At 40.4% G+C, this 26740-nt stretch overlaps 2 long non-coding RNA genes and 1 pseudogene across 2 annotated transcripts; 2 read left to right on the top strand and 1 right to left on the bottom strand.

The window, feature by feature from the left end:
• The window catches only part of LOC117534283, an 865641-nt pseudogene that overhangs the window by 64093 nt on the left and 774808 nt on the right, over positions 1-26740 (top strand).
• LOC117534311 lies at positions 18336-21252 on the top strand. The gene is made up of 2 exons (XR_004567177.1): positions 18336-18752; positions 21108-21252. It is a non-coding gene; the product is annotated as an uncharacterized LOC117534311 (long non-coding RNA).
• LOC117534310 lies at positions 23426-24884 on the bottom strand. The gene is made up of 3 exons (XR_004567176.1): positions 24654-24884; positions 24081-24156; positions 23426-23716 (listed from the first exon to the last, which is right to left on the bottom strand). It is a non-coding gene; the product is annotated as an uncharacterized LOC117534310 (long non-coding RNA).

Genomic DNA, 26740 nt, shown 5'->3' on the forward strand with positions numbered 1-26740 from the left:
GCATTGCAATACTAGAACACATAAAACCCAACTTTATTAGTGCAAATGCTGTTTACAGCATTCCACTATAGTTCTTCGAATCTTTAATCCCCTTAATATTATTATTATTTCAGGCAATACTTTGGCTCTCCATAGCTTCAGCCTACTTTAAGCTACAGAAACCATTCAAATATTAAACTATTCAGCCTTTTCAGGAATCGATGGGAAACCTTCAACTTTCTAAAAATATTATATAATTTTTGAAAAATTCAGCTTTTTTTACATTACATTGCATTTAGCTGACGCTTTTATCCAAAGCGACTTACAATAAGTGCGTTCGACCAACAAGATACAATAAGTACATCAGGTTTCATATAGCTAAAACATTTCAAGTGCTACTCAACTGGCTTTAGATAAGCCAGCCCTTTATTAGTATATAAGTGCTCTGTTATCAGTTCTTTGTTAGTAGTTATATCGCTTGAGGTGGAGTCGAAAGAGATGAGTTTTCAGTCTCCCCCAGAAGATGTGCAAGCTATCTGCTGTCCTGATTTCAATGGGGAGCTCATTCCACCATTTTGGAGCCAGGATAGCAAACCCACGCGTTTTTGCTGATGGGAACTTGGGTCCCCCTCGCAGTGCGGGTGCAGCGAGCTGTTTGGCTGATGCAGAGCGGAGTGCACGTGCTGGGGTGTACGGTTTAACCATGTCCTGGATGTAGGAAGGGCCAGATCCATTCGCAGCATGGTACGCAAGTACCATTGTCTTGAAGTGGATTCTAGCAGTTACCGGAAGCCAGTGAAGAGAGCGGAGGAGCGGCGTGGTGTGGGAAAATTTAGGAAGGTTGAAGACCAGACGAGCCGTTGCATTCTGGATGAGCTGCAGAGGTCGGATGGCACATGCAGGTAGACCAGCCAGGAGGGAGTTGCAGTAGTCTAGGCGTGAGATGACGAGAGCCTCGGCCAGAACCTGCGTGGCTTTCTGGGTCAGCTGGGGACGTATCTTCCTGATGTTGTAAAGCGTGTATCTGCAGCAGCGGGTTGTAGCAGCGGTGTTTGCAGTGAAGGACAGTTTGTTATCTAGGATCACACCCAGATTCCTTGCAGTCTGAGTCGGGGAAACAAACTATTTTTTAACATGGAAGTCAATGGGACGACTCTTCAAATCTTCTTTTCCTACACCTTACGCCAAATGCTTTTCCTTCCACATACTTTCAACTTTAAAAATCACAAGACCTTCAGCTATTCAATTCTGATTCTTGATATCTTTTACACATTTTGAGATATTTAACTTAGTCTGGAGCTTGGTAAAGAGGCTTTCTAAAGGTTTTAACATTAGTGTGTATTGCGCTGCTCGTTAAGTCTAGACTGCTTTGATCTCATAACAGAGTGAAGGACAGCTTGAAATTGTCCCAAAAATCTTTTTTATAATAATTCCCAAACCCTACACTCCTCAGACATCATTTTTCATGAAAAACTAAGGAAAACCTCTCCTAGGTTGGAAAATAAATAAAATTAAGAAAAAATATTAAACAAAATGCCTCTTGAGGGCATGAAGAGACAAAAAGTCCACCTAGCTCCCAATTGATTCCCATGTTAAATGTTTCCGGAACTTTCTTTAGAACAGAGAGAAGTAAACTTTAGACAAACTGCTCTCATATTCACATTTACCACACAAAACCCAAAAAAACCAAAACATATCAGTTCATTGGGGTTCCCTGACGCTCACGGTCTGTTAATTTTTTGATAGGAGCCATAGTTTTTTCACAGGTGGCAAATTTGTCAGATATGATCCTCAATGCATTCTTAATGTCACTCAGTTCTGCAGCTGGTAACCGTGGTGTTACAGGGCAGATTGAAACCTTTGATCTCTGGGCTCACACAGGTGTTATGATTATTTGTTATGATTAGGTGCTCAGCACAGAAATAAACACTGACAAACACATTGGACTTTAACAGACTGTCTCAGCCTATTATTTTCTGTCTGATGGAGACTTCATACTGACTTCAACATGTTCCAAATATTTTATACATTATTGGTGACGTTTGGTTTTAGTCGAAAAGTTTGCAGTCAAAATATTCTGCTGCTTTTCAAAGCCTTTTTACTTTCTTTTCTCTTCTTAAAGGAATGCTCCACTCATTAGATAATTAATCAAAACTTCAGTATTTAGTGAAACATTATGTTTAAACCATACCCTGAAGAAATCAGCGGTATTCCCCGGTAAATAATGATTTTATAGCTCTTTTTTATCAAAACCTGTATATTCCGTCAGGCCGCTGCCATTTTGCCCATTTTCAGTAGTCACGTGATGGTCGTGACGTCATCCATGCGTTCACTTTGTAAACACACGAAAACATGGCGAAGTTTTGAGCAATATGAAGAGATTGGAAGGGGGAATTCAGCCATACAGGTTCGAGCCTACTTAGTACTACTTAGTAGATACAATGATTTTGATTACTAGATATGTATGCATGTAGTACCACCCTTGCTAGCGATTCCCTCTCTAGTTTAGCATACTCAGCCTCGTTGTCCCTGGCCCTAGAACCACGATTTGATGGGGCCGGAAAAACTGGGGGGAATACCCACTAGCCGGTACTACGCTATATGGAAAGGCCACCAAAAACTGGCCTGGCCTGGACGATAAAGGACGTTTAAACGGGGCTACCCGCTGCAATGGAAATGCGCCATAACATACCTTATTCTTACTCCGAGCACTACTTCTGGGCCTCCGTCGCTTCACACTTGCAGAGGGCGATTTCTCAACTGGCCGAACTGGTGTCCTGGTCGGTGATGACACCAGAAAGACCGATGGTACTGCATCTCCATTAAGTAATGGTTGTTCAATAAATCCCATGTTATGTTTTATCATACTCATAGTAGTCGTCCGGAAACTTGAAATGTTCGCTGCATACATGCGCCTGTGGATCTTTCGGTTCGGGCCGGCCACATTTCGCTAGCCACTGCCTCCGAACGTACTTCCTACGCTTACCTTTTGGCAACAGATAGAACCGAGCATTCCGTGGATTGTTCCTATCATAATTGTGGCAATGTTTCGTAATACAATGAGGCATATTTGAAGAGAGTAACTACAGTAAATAACATGAACATCAACGTGTCCTCGAAACCAAACGCATGGTTTACGTCACGTCCGGTAAAATGGCGCCGCCCACAGTGTTGATGTTATTTCGGTAATTAATCAGTTTAAAATCACTGATAATGTCATCGGATTAAAAAAAAAAAAAGAGAGACTGGCAGAGACTGGTCTGTTTTATCGGATGATAATTATTTAAAAATGAGTGTCATGACCATACCATTCCTTTAATACACATTCATTCACGACTACTTACATCTGATATTCAACTCCTTCAGCCTACTTTCAGCTGAAGAAACCATTAAACTATTACATTATTCAGCTATTTCAGGACATTGAGGCTATACATGTTGTTGTTTATACCTTTTTAAACCTTTTCTTTTAAATATTAAGCTTCTTCACTCTTTTTCCTACTCTTCCAGTTTAACATTTCACTTTCAAGTTTTCTACAAAGTCATTGCAATGCATTTGAGCTGTAACAATTTGATTCAAATCATTTCACTTTTCTGCATTTCTCCGCTAAGTTCAGCAACACACTTACTTGGTTTTTGTAGCTAAAAGCAGCTACCATTCAGCTAATAAAATATTCAGCTTTTTCTGCATTTTCAACTAAATTCAGCCACAAATGTTCACAGTTTACAGCATTCACACGCATTTTCTGCAGGAAATGCATTTTCTAGTCTTAAGAAGTTTGATTTCAGTATATTATTCTTAAAACTGTGCAATGGTTTTTGTTGACATTTTGTCTAGAGAAAATAACCTGTATCTTTGATGCTGAAATGTGCTTTGCCTTAGTTTCAAGAAAACTAAGGTATAAAAAAACAAACAGTGTGTGATGGGCTTCTTCCCTCTTAGTCTTCTTCCCCATTTATAAATAGATATCACGTCCACTTCATGACACCTACTGAACAATTTCATAACAGCTGTTTATATCCTAAAGCAGTGGTGGTGGATAGTAACTAAGTACATCTACTCAGTTACTGAACCATTTGTAGGTCATTTACTTGAGTATTTACTTTTCCTGCTACTTTATAATTATAATCAAATAATTGTTCATGTATAATTATAGAGATGTATTGGCCCCTATGAGAAATGTACAAGCTACCCTGCAATATATAAAGGTACACTTGCTTCCTATTTATCAGAGGCAACATTTGAGCATTAATGGATTAGGATTTATAATTTGAAAGCATAACATAATATTACGTTTTTCAGGTACTTTGATGACTTAAGGACAAAGTATTCAGCACTTTAACTTAAAGGGGACCTATCATGCAAAATGCACTTTGTGATGTCTTTTATACATAAATATGTGTCCCCGGTGCGTCGGGGAAGTCACGCAGCGTCAGAAAATAAAACCCTCTCTCTTTTCCACCGTACCCAAATCTTTTAAAAACGGGTGTACAACGAGCGGATTCGGATTCCATCCGAACTGACGTCAAATCGGCAGCGGACCCACAGAAAGTTGCTCTCAGAAACAATGCCTGACATGTTTTGGACGTAATCTCGTCTTTGTTTACATTAGCAAGCCTCGCTAACACTCAGAGCTAACCTGTACTGGAGAGCACATGTGTTTAAAAAGCTGGAAATAAAAAAAGAACTCACCTTGTGATAAACCTGAGAGAGAAAAAGCATTTGAGCTCCATACTGTTTATTTCAGAAAAAATCCTTGACGTGGTTTAAACAGGATGGCGTTTTATCACAGCCGAATGTAACTTTATCTCCGGTAGAATTCTGATTAGGCATTAGCTCCGCCTCCTCCTCTTTCTTTTTTTCAAGCTAAGGACCCAAGATCCGCGTTTCTCTAACAGGGCTTCAAAAGAGTGGTATGAGCAGTATGAGGGATGGCTACAATGGGTGATCTGTTTTGTATTTTGAAAAAAAAAACTTCACAGACATGTTGTGTATAAGTATGGCCCTACAATATATTTTTCAAATATAGCATGATAGGTCCACTTTAAATAAAAATAGTAATACCACTATAAGGCTTTAGCGCTAGTATCCTGTTAGTTGTGTTTTTATTGTTTGTCCATCTGTCTTATTATGTTAATGACTCTACCCTCTCTTTCCAGGTGTCTGCACTTCCTGTCCGTGTGTCACCTGTTAGACTGATTGTTGTTCCCTCCCCTGATTGTGTCCACCTGTGCCCCATTACCTAATGTGTGTGTGTATATATAGGGCCCTTCTCACTTCGGTTAAATGGATTCCTTGCGTCCCTCACTTGCATCGTTTCCCTGTGACTAGTCCCTCCCACCAGGGAAGCATGGAGAGACGCAAGGAAACCACGAGAAGCAGGGAAATTAGTTTTAAGAGCAATGGGACGTCCTTTCCTCCGGAGCATCACGTGAAGCGACGTCCGTTTGTGATGACGCTGCACAGCTGATCGTCTGACAGCAGCTCTGTCCCCGTTACTTCCACACACACCCCCGCCTCTGTTAGTACACATTTACTGACACAAAACATTTGTATCATCTGTTGTAGACCCAAATAAATAAAATTAAATAAGAACTCATTCTCAAAAAAGATAAACGCCATTCTTAAAATGTATAAATGAACATTAGTTGGATTAATATTGATTAGAGTGCACAATAGAAATAAAATAATTGAGAGAAGAAAAAGAGATATCTATCAAAACCCAGTTAGATTAACATGCATTGGATTGCACACTTTGTTTGTTTGGATATGTAGCAAATTAACATTTTAATAGCACTTAATGACTGACTGAATGGAAATGACAATACATGAAAATGTAAAACTAAAAAAGCGATCATGAAAATATTTCCAAAAAATGAATAAAATGATTTTTGACCACTTTGTTGTTCAGATATATCACATATTTGTAACTAAATGATACATTAATTGAAACAAAACACGGTATAAACTGAGGAGTGACTCCTGTGAGGTTCATGTATTTTCTTCACTCCGCTGGGAAACTGCTCTCATGTCAAGAAGCATCAGATCAGTGCATGCACTGCCTCGTCCAATCAGTGAGCAATACACAGTAAGGGGGCGGGGCGAGTGTCTGAGGATTTCATCGGAGGATGGTCTAGTGGTTCCTTGGTTATAGCTCCTCCATTATCGCTCCTCGCTCCTCGCTCCTCCGGCAAAAATAAGGCCATTGGGACGCTACTCAAGATGGCGCAGACAAATCAACTTCCGGTGAGACCGAGACCGAGGAGCGAGGAAATTAAAAATAAGAGAAGTGAGAAGGGCCCATAGTCCTTCTCTCCCTTTGTCTTGTGTTAGTTCGTCTTGTCTTTTTGTAATATCCATGCCTGTTTACCAGAGACCTGTTTTTGCATTACCTAGTCGAACCTAGTGATTCTATGGAGAGTCCTAATAGATCCTAGAAGTTATTATTGAAAAGCTTTGTATTGTTTAAAATAAAGAATATTACAAAGCAACGGAATCGAGCATCTGAGTTCTTATGAGCCCATCGTGTCAACCACAGTGTGTAGAAATGATCAACACAATACAAATAAGTCCAGCATTTAAATGTGATAAACACATGAAAGCATCAATGATTATAATCAAAATATATCATATTATTTTGAAATGGGTCGATCTGCATATTGAGTACTTTTACTTTTGGAACTTTAATTATATTTTGATGACAATGCTTTTGTACTTTTATTTCAGAAACATCTTGAATGCAGGACTTTTACTGTAACAGAGTATTCCTACACTCTGGTACTTTTACTTTTACTGAAGTACAAGATCTGAGTACTTCTACTTTTACTCAAGTACAACATCTGAGTACTTCTACTTTTACTCAAGTACAAGGTCTGGGTACTTATTCAACCTCTGCAGCTTACAATAAGTCAATCAACCACGAGGATGCAAACTCCGACCAGCACGAATTCTGCAAGAACATTAGCTTCAGATATGCCAAACATTTGTAATTGCTATACAGATATTTGATTTGTGTATCTGCGACCTGTTTAGCTTAATGATGTTTATTTATCTTCCCTTTTTACTATATGAGTATTTTCTGTTAGTTATAATAGGTTTTTTTGGAAAGAGTGGTTTTATTATTTATCCAGTAGTAGGCGGTAAGGCAACGTCCGGATGCCAATCGCATCTTAAAACCAAAAAGAAGAAATCCTTCCCGGTTTTTTTTTTACGTCCTTTAACCGCACCGGAAGTGAAGTTCCCAGCTCTTTCTAACCTGGATCGAGGAATGAGGTCAATGATATTAAATATCTAGAGCTATGGTTAGATAGTAAATGTACATGGAAAATCCATATTAAACATTTGGAAACAAAATCCAAAAAAGTTTTGAACCTGTTAAGAGAGGTGGCTGGATGTGACTGGGGGGCAGACTAAGGAAAATTATGAGGGCAACACTGGATTACGGGTGTATAATATATGCGGCAGCAGCAAAAATGTCATTACTAAAAATTCATAGATTACAATATAAAGCGTTACGGTTGTGTATAGGTGCAATTAAGTCAACCCCTATTAATGCAATACTAGTTAAAGCAAGAGAGACTCCATTGGAGCTAAGAAGAGAGAAAATTGATCTTGCTTATTGGGTCAGGTTAAAAGGAAGTGGGGAAGGAAATATCACAAACAAAACATTACAGGATTGCTTGGAATATTCCAAGTTCCAGGGGCGTGGGTTTGGATGGACAATTAAAGGAAAAATAAGGATATACGGCATGCATGATTCAGAGTTTTCTCCATCAAATCCATTCAGTAGTGTACCCCCATGGCTTTTTCCAATGGTAAATATAGATATGGGTATTGTAGAAAAGAAAAGAGAGTGGCAAATAAATGAAGTAGGAATCAAAACAAGTATGTACCTCAGGTGTCACAATCTTATGAAGGACCCAAATGCAGCACTCGAGAAACCACGGAGTATTGGTAATGTACTTTATTGGTAATAATACCAGAGCAGAGGAATACCGGATGATGTACAGGCAAACGAACCGGAGGACAGCGGGCAGAAGGTGAGTCAGGGCCGGGCAGAGGGTCAGACAGCAGGCAAGGCAGGATAGTCCAAGGACAGGCAGGATCAGGGATCAGGCAGAGCAGGCAGGTCGGGGACAGGCAGGGTCGGAACCGGGTAGGCAATCTGATGACAAACGCGTGAAAGACTAGCATAAGGCAAAGTACGATCTGGCAACGGGTGTGTGTCTGGTGAGGGTTTAAATACTGGCAGTGAAGCTAATGGGTGCAGAAGAGAAAGAGAGTGAGCAAAAACGTGGGTGTGGTTAACAGGTGAGACAGGTGAATGGAAAACTACTGGTGAAAGATGGAGCAGACTGTGACATCAGGAATAATTATCACAATTACCTCAAAATATACACAGATGCTTCAAGGAAGAGTGTGTTGGAGTTGGTATATATATCCTAGACTTTAAAATATCGATCTCAAAAAGAGCGTCTGATCAATTATCAGTGTACACAGCAGAAATGCTGGCAGTAATAATAGGATTACAGTGGGTTGAAGAGGTCAGACCAGATAGAGTGGTAATCCGTGTATCTACCATCCATTTGTTTTTCTTTATTAAACAAGTAATCGGAAGAGCGTCTGAGACGCGTTTTTTGTTTTTGTTTTTGTACCTTACTAAATGGTCTAATGGTCATTGGAGCGAGGGGCGAGCGAAACTCACAGAAGTGATTTCAAAACAAAATCACTCGTGTGCTTGGAACGGTGATAATATTATAAACAAGGGGAAACAAGGTAAAATTAGCGATCACAAATAAAATGGCCCAGACACATATTGAGTCCAGAAAATTAATGTTATTAAGGGCTGTAAATATAATAAGCCTATGTCTAAAATGGACAACATTGTTAGGAGATTTTAAACTATACAGCAATTCTGCACTGCGGTCAACTCAGCCGTCTCTGTATTAAAGTCCGAGTGGAAACAGTTCTGAGTAAATCTGATTTTGTCAGAAATCGGGAGAAATGCGGGAGAAATATGACCCCCGGGGAAACCGGGAGAGGGCTATGAAATCGGGAGTCTCCCCCGAAAGTCGGGAGGGTTGGCAAGCAGTGGCGGCGCTAGGGGGTGGCTACTTGGGCTCAAGCCCCGGATGTTTTCTGAAAAGCCCCGGATGTTTCACTTAAAAAAAATATAAAAATGTAATTATTTTTTTTTTTTTAAAAACGTCTCGGGAGTAATGTGCAGTACCGGAGTCCACCAGAGAGGCAGCCACTGTGGGACATTAGCCTGCGTACTGCGTAGCCTGCCCTGAAGAAGAAGTGATCCTTCCTAGTGCCTGACGAGTTTTAAGCTAATAGCATATACAGTTATGGATATTAGAAAGTTATTGTCATCGAAGCAGGCGCCACAAGCTGCAGCAGCAGCAGTATCAGCAGCAGCAGTATCAGCAGCTGACAACAATGTCATCACCAGCAGTCAAGAAATGGATGATGTTTCAGGTTTGTTAATCTAATGGTGATATCTGCCCTCTGGCTGACTGAGTAAGAAGTGAAAAAGAGTGATGTAACGTTAATGTTATAGCTAGTAAACATGGAGTAACCACACTAAGTATACGCTTATATGTTAGTATGTATACAGAACATGACTAAAAATTATCCTAAGATGTAACGTTAACCCTTCATAACTCAGTCTACTTTTAAGACACTAAAATAACGTATTCCAATTTGTATTTTGTTTTCACGCGTGGAATTATACCGGCTCTCGTTTCAGTACACATAACAACAGAACTGACAGGCAACCCTCTGAATCAGACTCCGATTGGCTGTGACTGCATCCACTCAGTGTCCGATTCAGAAACGTGACTCTTACGGCCCGTCCACACAGCGGCGTGCGTTGAAGCTTCCAACGCTTCTGCCCATTCACTTTGAATGGAGTGACGTCACTTTTAGCCAAACTGCATCGTGGGAAGCGACGCGGAGCGTTGCTGGCGTGGCTCGCTGCAAAAGTTGAGCAATGCTCAACTTTTGACGCCTCGGCAGAAGCGTCAGCCAATCGAATCATATGCCAGTACAAGCTCTAGCCAATCAAACCGCTGCTTGTGTATCAGGGGCGGGAGATTCATGTGATTGGTTGTTGGTCGAGTGTCAGACACGCCCGCCGGCAAGCGTCAACGCACGCCGTTGTGTGGACGGGCCGTTACACTCTTTACGTCACAAACAAAGATCTTGGATGAAAATAGATCTATAAAATGATAAGAAATGCGCCAGAATCAAGGTGAGACTATCCGCATCCTTTAAAACTCTACGCACATTCGTTTCACCTTAATAAGTAAACGACTATTTGAGTGAGTTAAGGCATTAGTTTGCTTCATTAAAGGGTGTTAATGAGTGCTCTCCAGTGCCTTTTGTCCGCTTTAAGGTGTTATTAAGGTAGGGTTAATGTTGCTCTCAAAGTGCACCAGATTGATGCTTTCAACTTCAATATTTAAAAAAAAATCTTCCCGGGGGAGCATGCCTCCGGACCCCCCGAGAGGAGGCGACGACCCCCCTAAAGGATGTTCGGTCCACCCCCCACTTATAAAAAATAGCACTGTACCCCTGGACCCCCCCCCCCCAACCCAACGACTCCTGGGCTAAGCCCCGGATCTCCTACAATCCTAAATCCGCCTCTGTTGGCAAGTATGCTCTAGCATTGTTTTTTCAAATCAGCTGCTCTTAATTTTTTTGTCCTGCTATATTTGATGCTCGATACAAATATGTGTTACCATAAGTTCTTAATAAAACTGATACTGTTGGACTCGGTACTAGTTTGACTGCTACCAGAAATAAAATGAAGTACCTTTACGGTGTACTTTGTGAGTAATCCTCTGTCAAAGTCCCCTCCTGAGTACAAGAAGGCATGTTTTTCTGCTATTTTTAATAAGCATTAAAAAATCATTCTTCCTGAGACTGATATTATTGGACAGAGGATTTTAAGAGGATACGGTGGACATATTATCAGCAATATTTCCAGTCAGACTCAGTAGCAAAAATGCTACTGCTGGATGGCAGATGGCAGTAGCATTTTTACACCTTTGAAAGTCTTTAGAGACTGGCCTGGATAGCTGGTCATAACTATCCTTCAGCAAAGTGACACACCCTACCCCCAATTACTGTAGACTATTCTGCCCCTTTTTGGGTGAAAACGTTCGCTCTGAAATTCTGAGGTCTTCGCCGATGCAATCAAAACATTAAGAAGAACGCGCATTTTGTTATCTATATAGAGCTTACATATGACAGTCAGTCAGGCATACATTTACACAATGCCATTGCAGATAGATGATTGGCATTAATAGGCTATGGTGAGAGCGGAGCAATGTATTTTCAATCCAACAGTAAACGAGTTTCTCACACTAAAACTGGGATTTCCATGGCTTCATATTTTAATATCAGCAATTGGAATGATAACCCCGACATTTAACGAGACAACTTCTCACTTTGACGATTGCCGTTAGCCTCACTAGCATCATAATGTAACCGTGATGAAGTTTTTCCCTGTTAATGTTGATAGTCCTCGCTTTGGACGGCCTGTAGCCAAACATCTCTCCTTTTACTGTTCTTGTTTTATAAGGGAAAGGGAAGAAAAACATAAGCCTGGATGTTTTGTGTTGCTTAACTTTCAATTCACTGCACAGCAGCTTTGAGACATGATAAAGCATCTATACAGGGCTGGATAAAAAACGATATCTTTCCGCTTGCCGCTGATTCACGGGGTGTTTCTCAATCGCGAGGATGCTGGCTTGGTAGTCGCGTACTTCCAAGTCACTTCCTTCAGAAACGAAGCAAGTATATTTCCAAGCCACGGCTTCGGAAAGAAGAATGGAACAGGCTAACAAGTGTGCCACTCTCTCTAACCGTTTCAACATTGTGATTCTACAATTTAGGGTACATTCCATGTCCATTGATGTCAATTGATGATAATTATAATTATTCTTTCTATTTTCTTCAAAAATATCATATTTTGCCTATTATTGGAAAGCATGTTATAATATCACACAAACATTATGTGCATCCTATGCTTAATTTAGCTTGAAATGTGTCATGATGTTCTTAAATTGACAGTTTTTGCTCTGTCCGTTTTTCAGTTGAGGGTGTCTTGGTTTCAAAATAATGAATAAAAACCATTAAAGTAAATGAAAAGTATTATTCATTTATTTCAAAAGTCTAAATACTAAAGATTAATCATATTTTTTTTATTGATTTCCTCCTTTAAATAATTTAAATATCATAATATATGAATGTGCGCAAAAGTTCTGTCAACTATGCATACTTGCCAACCCTCCCGATTTTTTTTTTTCCGATTAGGAGCGTGGACATGGAAGACCTGACATCATCAATAAGCTGCAATCCAAATTCAAAGGACTGCATGTACAACGAGTGTCCCCATTGCAAAGGACAGGAGTTTGCCATAGCAACAGAAGTTAACCTTCAGGCAAATGTCGAACTCACTCAGTGGTCAACTGAAACAGTCATCAGAGAAAAGAAAAACAATGATGTTAAAAAGGACAAGGTCCCCATGAAAATCACTGTGAAGAATAAAAAGGACATAGTGTTGGCGGATCTGCTGGAGATGTTTCAAGGCCAATTGAGACATTTCAAACGGCATACATTTAACATTAAAAGCCAGTTCACCCACTACCGTGAATTAAGAAAAAGCAGGACCAACCAAGAATGCTTGATTCATGTGGATTTTTCGGAGAATTACTCATGTAAGCTTGCAGCAGAAATCCAGGCAATGCACTTTGCCCCAAACCAGAAGCAAGCAACGCTCCACACAGGAATTCTTCATGTTGGTGGGACAGCAGAGCACATGTGCTTTGGCACAATTTCGGCATCAAAGGAGAAAGGCCCACCTGCCATTTGGGCACATTTGTCCCCCATCCTGGATGAAGTGAAGGCCTCATATCCTTCTGTCGAGGTGGTGCATTTCTTCAGTGACGGTCCATGCACGCAATACAGACAGAAGGGAAACTTCTTCCTCTTTAGCACAGAGCTGATGAACCGTGGTTTCAAAAGGGGGACATGGAACTTTTTTGAAGCAAGCCATGGGAAGGGTGCTCCAGATGGAGTGGGAGGCCTCCTGAAGCGAACGGCTGACAGGCTTGTTAGCCAAGGTCATGACATCCCTTCAGCAGAACATCTCTACAGTGCTTTGGTCAACAGCGGAACAGTTAGGGTGTTCTACATCGGAGAGAATCTTGTGGATGAAGCAATTAACAAGATGCCAAGTAATCTGCCAGCAGTGCCCTCAACTATGCGTATCCACCAGGTGGTCACAGGGGCACCAGGAGAGATCTTGTATCGAGATGTAAGTTGCCCTTGCACCGCCAGACAAAGTTATAAGTGTCGCTGTGATGACACTCATACTTTTAGTTTTGAGGTTCAGCAAACGACCCCTTCGCTGCCTCAAGCACCTAAAGGCAACAGCAAAGAGAATGAAAGGCTGTGGGGTCCTGATTCAATTGGCCAGTGGTGTTCCCTTAAATATGATGATGACATTTACCCAGGAGTCATTCAGGAGGTCATGGACACACATGTGCAGGTAAAGTGCATGCACGTTGCCGGAGTCAACCGGTTCTTCTGGCCACTGAGAGAGGATGTGCTTTTGTACCCTTTTGAGGATATTTTGAGAGTGATTCCTCCTCCAAAGTCAGTGACCTCACGCCACGTGGAGATTGACAAAGACATCTGGTCTAGTTTCTAAAAGGTCCAACTGAATGTTGCAATTGAATAGTACTGTTCTGTTGAATATTAATGTTACTGTACTGTTCTTTAATATTTCGTTTTTAGGTAAGGCTTCACTTGGACCCCTGTGCTGGTTTGAACCCATTACAAAACCATTACTTTAAAAACTGTTCTTTATTTGTTCCTCTACTGTGGGTTTGATCTTTGTCTGACATACAAGTCACTTTCGATAAAACCGTCACATTTCTCAATGTAAATGTAACTATTTAGACTGTTCTGTAGGAATTGAATTAGAAATGAATTCTGAATGTCTGAATTAGAAGAACTTGTTCCAACCCTTCACCGGTTACTGATCAGAGGGAATGTTTAATTTGCACTGTTATTTTTTGTTTTGCTTGATTGTACATTTCAAATGTAATGTATTTTGTATGAATTTGGTGTTTCATAATTGAATTAATTGAAAGTTTCAATTGAATTTTGCACTTCTTCCTTGAAATAAACATAGTGCTGATGGTTAATAATGTGTCCAGTCAACTATGTTATTTGTGTCAAATGTGTGACTTTCATTGTCAACTATGTTGCACCTCATTTTTTCAAATTTAAAATATATAAAATAGTGCTTCTGATATCCTATATAGCATAATGTATATCTACACAGGTTGGAGTTTTACGTGACATCTCTTAAAACTATCAAAATGACCTGTATGGTAGTTTTATAATATAAAATATCCCTATCCTTAATGACAGTGATGAACATATTACATGAAAAAACTAGGGCCGGGACTTTAACGCGTTAATTAAGATTAATTAATTACACAAAAATTAACGCGTTAAAAAAATTAACGCATTTTAATCGCACTTATTTTTGCACCGCGGAACGTTTCTCACTGGATGAGTTTCAGGCGTACCGATTATACTGGAGCACCAACTAACGTTCATGACTTCAGACAACAACAAACCACAGTGAACAACAGTGGGAAATGTTGTTTTAAAAAACGGACGGATGGAAGCGTTGATAAGAGCACGGTTGTGTGCAAATTATGCAAAAAGCAATTCGCATATCACCGCAGCACATCAAGCCTCAAGTATCACCTCAATGCAAAACATATAGCAGCTAGCGTGGAAGCTAGCGTGGACGTTAGCCTCTTTTATCGCGTTCACACCAAAAAGAGCCGGTACTAAAATTAGTTCATGAGAACCTTTTTACCCCCACGAAAGTCCCTGCTAGAGAGCAGAGAGCTGCTAGAGAGCAGGGACTTTCGTACGGCTCTCTTGTGAGAAAAGAGCTATATTTCTGATTGGCTGGGCGGATTGCAAACCACGCCCCCACAAACTCCCAAAAAGTTTTGTGAAGCCGCCATTTTATTATCCTCGCATTAGCATTATTAGCATTAGCCCAGCGCAGAAACCCAGAGAGACTAACTTATGGCAACACAAAATAAAACATGGGAGCGGTGGAGATGAGGAGGTGTCAGCGTTCTGGCGATTTACTCGGAAGGCTGCTGGGACTCCCAGCAGCTTCTACTGAAGCCAGTCCCCAACTCCGGGGACTTCCGGCCGGGGACTTTGTGCGGCAGTATACGCCGTGAAGTGGTTTGCGGCCTGCCAGTAAACCCAAAGCAGAAGAAGAAGAAGTGACATCAGCGGCTTCATTTGCCTAATCCACCCCCAGGTTCAAAGAGTTCTCATGAACTAAATTCTCATGAACTAAGTTCTCATGAACTAAGTTCTCATGAACCTTTGTGGGAAAAGTACTGCGGTGTGAATGCGCCTAATGGTATACTAAAATCCATGTGAAAAAAAATTGCTTCTCACTGTTCTTAGGTCAAATATTTATATGTGATTTAAAAATGCGATTAATTTCGATTAATTAATTACAAAGCCTCTAATTAATTAGATTAATTTTTTTAATCGAGTCCCGGCCCTAATATAAACAAAACTTTAATACAATTATTTTTCAATCTTTTAAAAATCTTTGGATATATGTTAGAATAGACTCAAGAGCCTTTCAAATTGGATTTTACTTGAAGTGTAAAACTTAATCAAATGATTGTAATGACATCAAGTTTGTCCGTAACATAGTTGACAAACTGAGTAGTGAAAACATCCTTTCCCTTCAAATAAAAAATAAATTAAAAAAAGTTTAAGCTTTGCAACTAGTGGATATGTTACACTGAGGAATATACTAACTTGAACCACTGATTGTTTTTTTTACCGTTTTGTTGATGTGAAATGTATACCCTAAATTATAGAATGACTAAACTGTACCGAAAATGAATACCTCACGATGTCTATCTAATTATGAACTTGCTTTACTTTCACGGAACACATTTTTGGTGATAACAAATGTAACAAAGTAACATATTTACCAACACATGTTCTACGCCACAACATACTTACATTTAAATGTGTGCTGCCCCCCAAACCAAGGACGCGGCCTCGGTGGAATTCCAAGTATGCTGGACCTTGGAACAGTACTTTGGCGGCACTCGATGACGTAGCATCCTTGAAATATTGGCTTGGAAGCCAGTATCCTCGAGATTGAGAAACGGCCTGAGAAACAGCCACTGTTTTCACCGGAAAGGGGGCGGGGCCGGTGCTTTGCCGTGCTGTGACGTAGCGTTGCTCTCATCTATAGTGGAGTGGCAGCCAGTAATAACAAACATTATGAAATACATATGATATATTGTTAAGTGTATCACAAACGTGGCAGCGAGTAATGAAATCCTTTAAAAACACGATACTCTCTCTTATTTGTCGTTGTTATTTTTAGAAGGGATTGGCACCCAAATGTTCCATTACCGCCACCTACTGGATACAAACTAATAGTGCATTCTAAAAAAAACTCCAACAATAATAAATCCACTCACATCAACTAAATTGACATCGCCAAATGTCTCCTTAATCAAACCCGCGACTTCAGGTCTGTCAGACAGAACTCAAGATTTGTCCTTGCTCCCAGTTATTTTTTATTACAGCCAGCTATTACATTTAAAAAACATGTTTAGCTTAATTTGTGAATGATGGAGTTTGCGAGTGCTTTTATTTTGAAATCACTTCCGAGAGTCTCGCCCCGCCCCTCGCTCCAATGACCATTAGACCATTTAGTAAGGTAAAAAGCTCATATTTGTCTAATATTAGTTTACTTTTCATTAATGAAGTATGACGTTACGCTGTCAGTACACTTGTCCCTGTTTGTGATTGGTCAAATGTAGCTAACCCCGCCCCTTTCACGTGAACGCGCTCTCAACTGGTGAGAGAAACCCTGGCTTGATTTACCGAGTTGATAACCAGCGTCGTAGGACAGCTTAGCGAGATCTCGTTTGTTAGTTTGTTTGTTACTCAAACATATCCAGGGTATGTTGAACTGGCTTCGTAGTACAGGGCACAGGTGACTAGCAGCGCTAATGTCAAAGACACAGACATTATACATTATATTTGTATTTTACCAGGATGCAGTGACACAAATATTTGGGAAGGCTTAGCCTTCCCTAGCCTACAGCACCCACCACCCCTGCTCGTAATCACGAACAGCTGCGGTCGTCTATGCCATTAATTTCACACGGCTGGTTCCAATAAATGATATGGGCTAATAGCACTAACAACAAAGGATTATAATATTCGAAAATATCAGACTATACATGTTAACTGTTACTAACTGTTACTAACTGTATATCTGTAGACTTGGTATGTCTTAAATGTCCGGTTAGGATGTATTAGAACGAAATCTAAAATGAAAATTGTAAATAAGCAATCTGTATGTAAAAAACCACCTGTATTTAAATTGTAAATAAGCCATCTGTATGTCAAATATGTCTTATATGTCTTAAATGACATGATGAATTGGAAATGGGGGACCCTGATGTAAACAAGACGAAAGTCTTTCTCTGGTCTGCATCCCCTTAACAATTGTATGTTTTGAGCTGTACTGTACTGTACCCAATATACAAGCTGTTAATAAACGTTTCAATCAATCAATCAACATATGGCTCCTACATTACCAGTTCAATTTGGAAAAGGAGAAGGAAAAGCAGTAATTAAGAAAAAAGGGATGGAGATCTGGCAGAAAAGGTGGGAGAACGACCAGAAAGGTAAAGAGTATCATAAAGTTCAAAAGACAATCAATATTAATATTTATAAAAAAAGAAACAGAAGGGAGGAAATCATGATAGCTAGACTCAGACTAAATCACACAGCATTGAATAGTATGCTGTATGTCATGGGGAAAAGTAACAGTGAAGTGTAGGAACTGTGGAGTTGAAGAAAATGTAGAACATATCTTATTACATTGTGACATCTATAAAGCTGAAAGAGAAAAACTAAAGGATAAAGTTATAGAGGCAGAGAGGGAATGGAATGTGTTTGGTATTCTGGGAACAGAAGGAGAGAGAGTAGAGCTACCAGAAAGGTACTGTTTACCTTTCTGAGGGAAACTGGGGTAGCAAAAATAATCTAACATTAGGTTAGAATTGATCATGGATGATTGTTGTGTTTTGTTTATTTTATGTCTTTTGTTTATTTATTTATTTGTGATTAGATCATAAATATACGTCCATGAGTTAAGTCATGGAATGATATGATGATTCACACTCATGTACAGTAGGTGGCGGTATGCACCTTAAAGTTGTTTGCAATCCGCCAAAAACGAGAGAAGAAGAAGAAGTGAAGTTCCTGGATCGAGATGGCGTCTCGTCGCTACGGTTCTCTCTCTCTGTGTTCCCGATAACGTGTGTGTGAGCTCCAGCACTACTGATCCATCATCTGTGTGTCTGGATAAACCTCCGAATAGACTCTGTGTTATTTTATTCTGGAGCGTTTACCTCGGACTATAGGAGCTAGCTTAGCATGCTAGCTAGCTGGAAACACGTTAGCAACACTAGTCAGATTGAGAGTTTTATGGAGAGAGAAACGGTGTGTTTAACGGAGTTTGCAGGAAAAGGTGATCTAGTAAACATGAGTAAAGTCCAAATGCACGTGGAGGAGCTGTCTCTTTCCAAAGAGGAGAACGAGAGACTCCAGAAACGACTGGACGCTGTTTTACAGCCTTAGCTTCGGATACACAGAGCAGGTATGCCCCCTTTACTCTTAATTAACACTTTAAACTCTTCAGTAACACTTTATTATCACATTAATAACACTCATGCCCCTTTCACACCAACGCGTTTTCAGATCCGGCTCGGAGCTGGAGCCTGAAAAGTGCCGGTTTTTCCTGTTCAAACCGCAGTGGCGCCTCCTCTTAGCTCCAGAATCCGGTTCACTTCCAGCTCCAAAAAATTGTCGGTCTAGAGGCAAGAGCTTCGGAGCTAAGAGGTGGCGTCGCTTACGTCTCTCTTACGTCGAGGCGTGCAGGAAACTAAACCCACCTCCCCTGAACATGGGTCGACTGCATGGATGTATAATAAGAACTGGATACAGCGTGGGAGGCGGGGCCTCATTAATTCCTATGAGAGTTGCTCATTAGCGCATGATGACAAAATGGCCCAACTTTTGAGAGAGCGAAACGTCACAGATTACCCGGCATGCCTGAGAAGTACCCGTATGTGCACTCATAGCCATGCGCAACTTTAACCACGCCGCCCAAAAGGCTCGTTCACATTAAGCACGTGAATTTGCGTACACGTAACAGCACCGCGCGTTCATGACAGCATGGTACTGGATTTATATTAACTGAGGCGGCAGTTAGCAGCTAGCGGCTAGCTAGTAAATGATGCTAACTTACACATCAATCGTTATGTACTTTTATATTACGCTGACATCAGGATCTAGTGATATCCAAGCAACAGAGCTTCATTTAGCATGATACTTGTGTGGGTTGTACATGAAACCACTTGGTAATATATACAAATGTATATGTTGAAGCCTGTTATGATCAATTGTGAGTTAAAACTTTATCTAAAAAGTAAAGCTGATGATGGATTACTGTGGTGGAGTTAAAATAACAATATCCTATTTCTTTTTGAAATGTGATGGAGTAAAAGGATAGTAACTGATTATTCATGTTAAGTAGCCCACAAGTAACTACAACGTATAATACTTAAAGGAAAGGTGTAAAATGTTCCCATAAATACCAATATCACAGTACAACACCCCTTGTTGTTAAATACCAACCATGTGTATATTAGTGCTGGGGGGAAACGATTATTTTGAAAACGATTAATCGGGCGATTATTTGATCAATTAGTCGACTAATCTAACGATTATTTTTCTGTTGTTCAATTCATAAAAAACGTAATGTAAAAAAACATTTTTATCACGATACTGTGTCTCAGGGGATCTTAATATTTAAGAACATATTAATGTGTTATACCAGATTAACGGAAATAATCTCAGCTAATTGACGATACAAACCATGTTTACCAAAACAAAACACAAGTCTCATAAGAAGCATCTAAATGACCACTGAGCGAAAAATGCTAACGGACATTGGCACAGAACTCAAGATAAAAGTACCCTTATTACTTATCGTAGCTGCACATACAATATATTCGATTAAAGCTGAGACTCCACAGATTATGTAGGTATATAGTATCATCACTGAGTGATCCGGACTCGCGACAGGGGAAGCAAATACAGTCATCACAACACGTACCTTCACAGAGCTTCTAGGGAGATCGTCTCACCACCGTAGCTGTCAATCTGATCAAAAGACGTGTTCAATGGCATTAAAATGATTACAAACGCGGCTGAATCGGTTAATCCATAGGTTTTTAACGTCTATGTATAAAAGAAAGATTGAATTTATAATCAATAATTCCATTTTTATGTAAAAATCGGAGAGCAAATGCTAGCTGCTAATGGTAGCCACCACAGCTAGCTGCTGCTTCTGCTAGGCTATGCAGCAGTCTCAGTGAGATATAAATATCTTTGCGTTTTGGACTAACTTTAAAATATTCCTATGCTTTTGAAGACCTAGGGCAAGATGTTTTCGTTTGGGGGCTTCGTGCGCAATCCTGTGAGGAGAAGGTGGTAGCCGTTTCAGTCTCCATTGTGTTTGAAGTGCGATTGCGAACTGCTTGTTGCTTTGGGTGACCCACGTGTGTGTAGCGACGCGTCAACGCGGATATATGTCGTCGACGATATTTTGAAGTCGTCGTCGTCGTCGCTACAGCACTAGTGTATGTATATATATATATATATATATATAAAAATGCCGCTAAAACTGTGTAATATACCAGGCTGCTAAATCCTCCAAACTGTTGTTGCTGGATGTGTATTTTGTGAAATGTCTATTTTTTTAAAATTATAATTTCTTGTTTTGAATCTTTAATACTTTTATGTATACTTTAAGTAACATTAGGCTGTCTTTGGCTCTTTTCTGCTGTAACAATGTAAATGTATTCTGATCTAATTGATGTTTTTGTCAGTTTGTTTCCCTATATTGCGACACTTATTTGGTTTAAGATTATTTCTCCTTTTTTTACAGACATCCCCAACCATAGTGGAATGCTGTTGTAAAGGATTGCATTGATCCGTGCATCAATACCTTCACCCAGCTTTGAGGCCTCCAATGAATGAACATCATCTTGTGGCTGGGAAAAATGTGAACAAATAAATCTCACAAAGAGTGACTTTCTGGTGTAATCATTATAATATCAAAGACAAGCACTTTAAGTAACAATATATAAAATCATTCAGCAGCAGAGGATGGGGTGGAAACAGCATTTCTAACTAAGATGATTACAAGTTAAACATCAAGATGAACATACTATTATTAATTTAAAAAGTACATGGGAGACTTAAATATCCTGCAATATACCATTAGCAGAATTGGAACAAATGTGCCAAAACATTTCTAAAATAAACATAAACTGAGGGCTTTCTTCCTGAGCCGCTGGGAGTAAAGGTCCTCCATGGATGGCAGCTCCGCCCTGGTGATGTTCTGTGCAGTTTTCACCACCCTTTGGAAAGCCTTATGATTGAGGGTGGTGCAGCTGCCGTAACCGGCCGTGATGCAGCCGTGTCCGTGATGGACACTGAGGAACCTGAAGCTGCTGACTCTCTCTACCGTAGTCCCATTGATGGCGATGGGGGCGTGTCCCTCTCTTTGCTGCTTCCTGCAATCCACAATCAGCTCCTTGGTTTTGCTGACGTTGAGATGGAGGTTGTTATCCTGGCACCAAGATGTCAGGTTTTCGACCTCCTCTCTGTACGCTAGTGCTGTAGCGACGCGTCGACTTCAAAATATCGTCGACGACATATTTCCGCGTCGACGCGTCGCCACCATAGACTGTATGACGCCACACACACGTGGGTCACCCAAAGCAACAAGCAGTTCGCAATCGCACTTCTAACACAATGGAGACTGAAACGGCTACCAACTCCTCCTCACAGGATTGCGCACGAAGCCCTCAAACGAAAACATCTCGCCCCAGGTCTTCAAAAGCATGGGAATATTTTAAAGTTAGTCCAAAACGCAAAGATATTTATATATTTATATCTCACTGAGACTGCTGCTTGACCGGAAGCAGCAGCTAGCTGTGGTGGCAACCATTAGCAGCTAGCATTTGCTCTCCGATTTAAAATGGAATTATGGATTATAAATTCAATAATTTTTTTATACATAGACGTTAAAAACCTATGGATTAACCGATTCAGCCGCGTTTTTTCTCATTTGAATGCCATTGAACACGTATTTTGATCAGATTGACAGCTACGGCGGTGAGACGATCTCCCTAGAAGCTCTGTGAAGGTACGTGTTGTGATGACTGTATTTGCTTCCCCTGTCGCGAGTCCGGATCACTCAGTGATGATACTATGTACCTACATAATCTGTGGAGTCTCAGCTTTAATCGGATATCTTGTATGTGCAGCTACGATAAGTAATAAGGGTACTTTTATCTTGAGATCTGTGCCAATGTCCGTTAGCATTTTTCGCTCAGGGGTAATTTAGATGCTTCTTGTGAGACTTGTGTTTTGTTTTGGTAAACATGGTTTGTATCGTCAGTTAGCTGAGATTATTTCCGTTAATCTGGTATAACACATTAATAGGTTCTTAAATATTAAGATTCCCTGAGACAGAGTATCGTGAAAAAAAATTTTTTTACATTACGTTTTTTATGAATTGAACAACAGAAAAATAATCGTTCGATTAGTCGACTAATCGATCAAATAATCGCCCGATTAATCGTTTTCAAAATAATCGTTTCCCCCCAGCACTACTGTACGCCGTCTCGTCGTCTGGGTGAGGCTGGGGAAGATGAGTGAGGGAAAGAGAGAAACAAAACAGGGGGACTAAAATGAGTGAGGGAAAGAGAGAAAAAGACAAGGGGACTAAGATGAGTGAGGGAAAGAGAGAAAAAGACAAGGGGACTAAAGTTTAAGAGAGAGGAAGAACACAGAATGTGAGTGAACAATTTAATTAAATTACACATTTAAAAAAAATAGTGTGAGTAAGTGAAGACAAGGAGGACTGCCCTGTCAAATTTAAAAGTTATTCTTGTTAAATATACATATCCTGTTGAGGCTAGAATCCAAAATGCAGAACCACTTTAGATTGTAGCCTCAAGGGACTGTTTAAGGTTACTTAAAAACATATCATTTCCCAAGTTGGTGAAATGAACTCCATCTCTTAGAAATATGCCAGGGCAGTCACACTTAATGCAAGGATGCCTTACACTCTACCCAAACAACTAACACATTTACCCATCTCTCTGTTCACCCACATTCTGGCCTTGTTCAGCTTTCCCGGATTGGCTTTCCTCCAGTGACATCTCTCATTGATAGAAGATATAATTATCTTCATCTCTGAGAAGTTGTCACTGAGGGAAAGCAGGTCCTGCTTCATCGCTGTGACAAGCTCCACACCTTTGATGTTGCCAAGGTCGTTGCCGCCACAGTGGATGAGCAGGACATCCGGGACTGTTCTTTCTCTCAAGGACTAATAGAAAAAGGGAAGAAGGTTCCTCCACCTCAGACCACCCTTGCCAAACCACCACACACGGCAATTGAGACCCAGGTTGCTTCCCATGGTGTGTCTGGCTCTTTCTTCCCCACGTCTAACGTAGCTGCTCCCTATTATCCACACATTGGGACCTAGATAGAATAAAATATATTGAAAAAGGAAAAAGTGGTTACTGGTGATCATCTTTTAGAAAAAGGTGGTACATGTAGCCTGAGTTGTCATATCATTTTCATCATATTTTTAAGACTACACAAGTTTAATTTGTATATTATATTACATATAACTCTATACTTGTATATAGAATCGCATTATTACGAAGCAGGATGTATCAAGTCACTGACTTTTTGTGATAAGGTCACAATCAACTGATTTCACTTATCAGATGTAAAAATAAGGTACAATATATTTGTTTTTGCCATATGAAAGTAAAGGGTATGCAATCAAAAAATTACTGACACAAAATGAATAAAAATTCTTATAAAAACTATACAGCACCTTGTCCAAGTATGGCGGGAGGCCCACTTTCCTTCAGGATTTCCTCTCTGGATGTCGATCCGGCTATTTCTGCCATCTATAAATAAAGTACAAATGATTAGCTCTTCACGCCTCTTTAAAATAATATGTGTTCTTGAAGATTCTGTATGCATCGTCGTTTACAATGGTAGGGACATTGCATTGGAAATTAGTTGTGAAAAAGATATGTCATTTTTAGTTTTTTCATCTCACATTTATAGATTTTAAATAGAAATATATATATATATATATATATATATATATATATATATATATATAAAACGAATTATAAATGCAAAGTCTGGTTTCTAGAAAGTTAGCTAATGCATACAGAGTTAACATTGCAGAACTGCTGGCATGCATACATTTCTAGCATTTTGGTTAACTATGAAAAGTATGGAAAATTACTGTGCAAACACCCAACATTAGCTTAGCCACAGTAGCGGTTGCTGATGAGTGGTTTGGCTTATTTTACTCTTTTATGTGAGAACATGTTACATTACATACAGACATTAAGGAGGCAGGTTAGAAAATAAATATGTTTTCGTATCTTACCTTTTGGAGCAAACTGTTGTCGGTTGTTAGCATATACTGTATATATAAAGCATTGTCTCTTTAGCCTCAGTGACGTGACAGTGAACACTGAACGTGACCGCGTGTGAAGGGGGAGGTGCTGAACACGTCACATCACATGAACGTGCCGGGCAGCGCGGTCCCGTGGGTTAGATGCACGTTCATAATGCCGAGGGAAATAACTCTCAGAATAACGTTATTAGCACATTTTTACAACTTGAGGAACGAATGTTTTTAATAAGTGCTATTCAAGTCTTCATACTGGGTTGTTTATTTAGTTTAAAAAAAATTATCCAACGAGTTACAGACCACTCTTTCCCCATGTAAGTCAATGGGAAAAAGTGTTTCCGGGCCCAGCAACCAAACGGAAGTGTAGTACCGCCGTTTGGCCACTACGAATATTCTCATCAGACTCCGGCGCACTTCCTGGGGGCTTGGTCGACTGTCATGCCTGCCTACAAGCAGTAGTGCTTATAAACACACTTTATAAAGTCAGGCAACACTAACCAGGCTTCGTGTGATTCTGTTTATTTGTACCTTACTTTGACCATCCGTTCACTGTTATTGATCATTGTGGAGAGAGGCAGACGTTTTGTTTTGTATTATAGCAGCTATCGGATGGAATCAATACATGGGCTGCACAGGTTGTCGTGTCCGACTATCACAAGTAGAATCATAATAAAAATACGCCTGTAAAATGTGCCTGTAGAAAACGGTTTATGCCACAATAGGATAGCAATAGCAAGTAGTCAGTTTAGCTTCGGTTGCTATGCTAACATCACCCATTTTATACCAGAGAAACTTTCATAACAGGGTTGTGATGCCAAACAGCGTCAATTCAGACTGACACACATTCACTTAAGGGGAACTGGGGATATGTGCAGCCAACACTGCAGCGGTCGGTAAATGCCGCAGAAACACATTGATAAACAATGAACCACGGCACTCTGGAGAAAAGCATAAGGTTGGAGAAGTCGTTATTTAATTTAATCTGGCTTCGTGTGATTAAAAGCAACACGATCATCGACCCGACGCAGTCCCCCATTGTTGTTGTTGTGAGCGCCGTAACGCCGTTGGGGAGCAAATCAGCGATTTAAACGGTGACGTCATGACGCAGCAGCGGCAGCACCAGTCGGGCTCTGGGCGGTGTGAACAGAGCGGGAACAGAAAAGGGAAACCGGAGCTGAACCAGAAAAGCTCTAGCTCGGAGCTAGAAAGGGAAAAGCGCTGGTGTGAAAGCCGCATCAGAGGCAGTGGCGTAGCCAGGAATTATTGTGTGGGTGGGCCTGGAGAAATGTAGGTGGGCCAGGGGGAGACTCATTAATTAATGATTTTTTTTTTTTTTTTTTAATGCACTAATTAAACATAAGCATAAACTAGCAGTGAAAACAAAAAGATAGGCACGGCGGCCTCAGAATGTGTGTAAAACTGACATCCACATGACTGGTTCGGCGGCCACAGAATACACAGGCTCGGCGGCCTCAGGTTGTTTATCCTTGACAGTCGCACACACGGAGTCGCTATAGCCTGCGAAGCGACGGCATCTTTGAATCGGTATCATACAGAGCGGCGATACTGCGACTAGAACACGCACACACACACACACACACACACACACACACACACACACACACACACACAATAGTCTGCAACAGTCTTTTGTGTCTGCTGCGAGATGCCATCGCGCGTCTTCGTATAGAAGATGAAGGAGAGAAGAGTAGATAAACAAAATGGAACTGATGGATAAAAGACAACGACGAGGCATGGACATCAAACGCTTCATGAAGAGGAACTGGCTGCTCATCGCTACGATGATAGCAGTGGTGTTGTCATCCACATGACTGGAACGGTGGCTTCAGGTTTATCCCGCATCCACATGACTGGATAAAAAATCCAAATAACACCCAAATAAAAAGTAAAAAATAATAACAATTATATTATATTGACGCACCAAATAGCTAGGCTTCATAACAATTACAAATTAGTGAAATGTGAATTAGCCTACCTTTTTGATGATCACAGCAGGAGACGACGGGGCTTGGTATTGAACACTGAGCTGATCTCGTCAT

The sequence above is a fragment of the Gymnodraco acuticeps genome, unplaced genomic scaffold, assembly GCF_902827175.1.
Source record: "Gymnodraco acuticeps unplaced genomic scaffold, fGymAcu1.1, whole genome shotgun sequence".
Lineage (NCBI taxonomy): Eukaryota > Metazoa > Chordata > Actinopteri > Perciformes > Bathydraconidae > Gymnodraco > Gymnodraco acuticeps.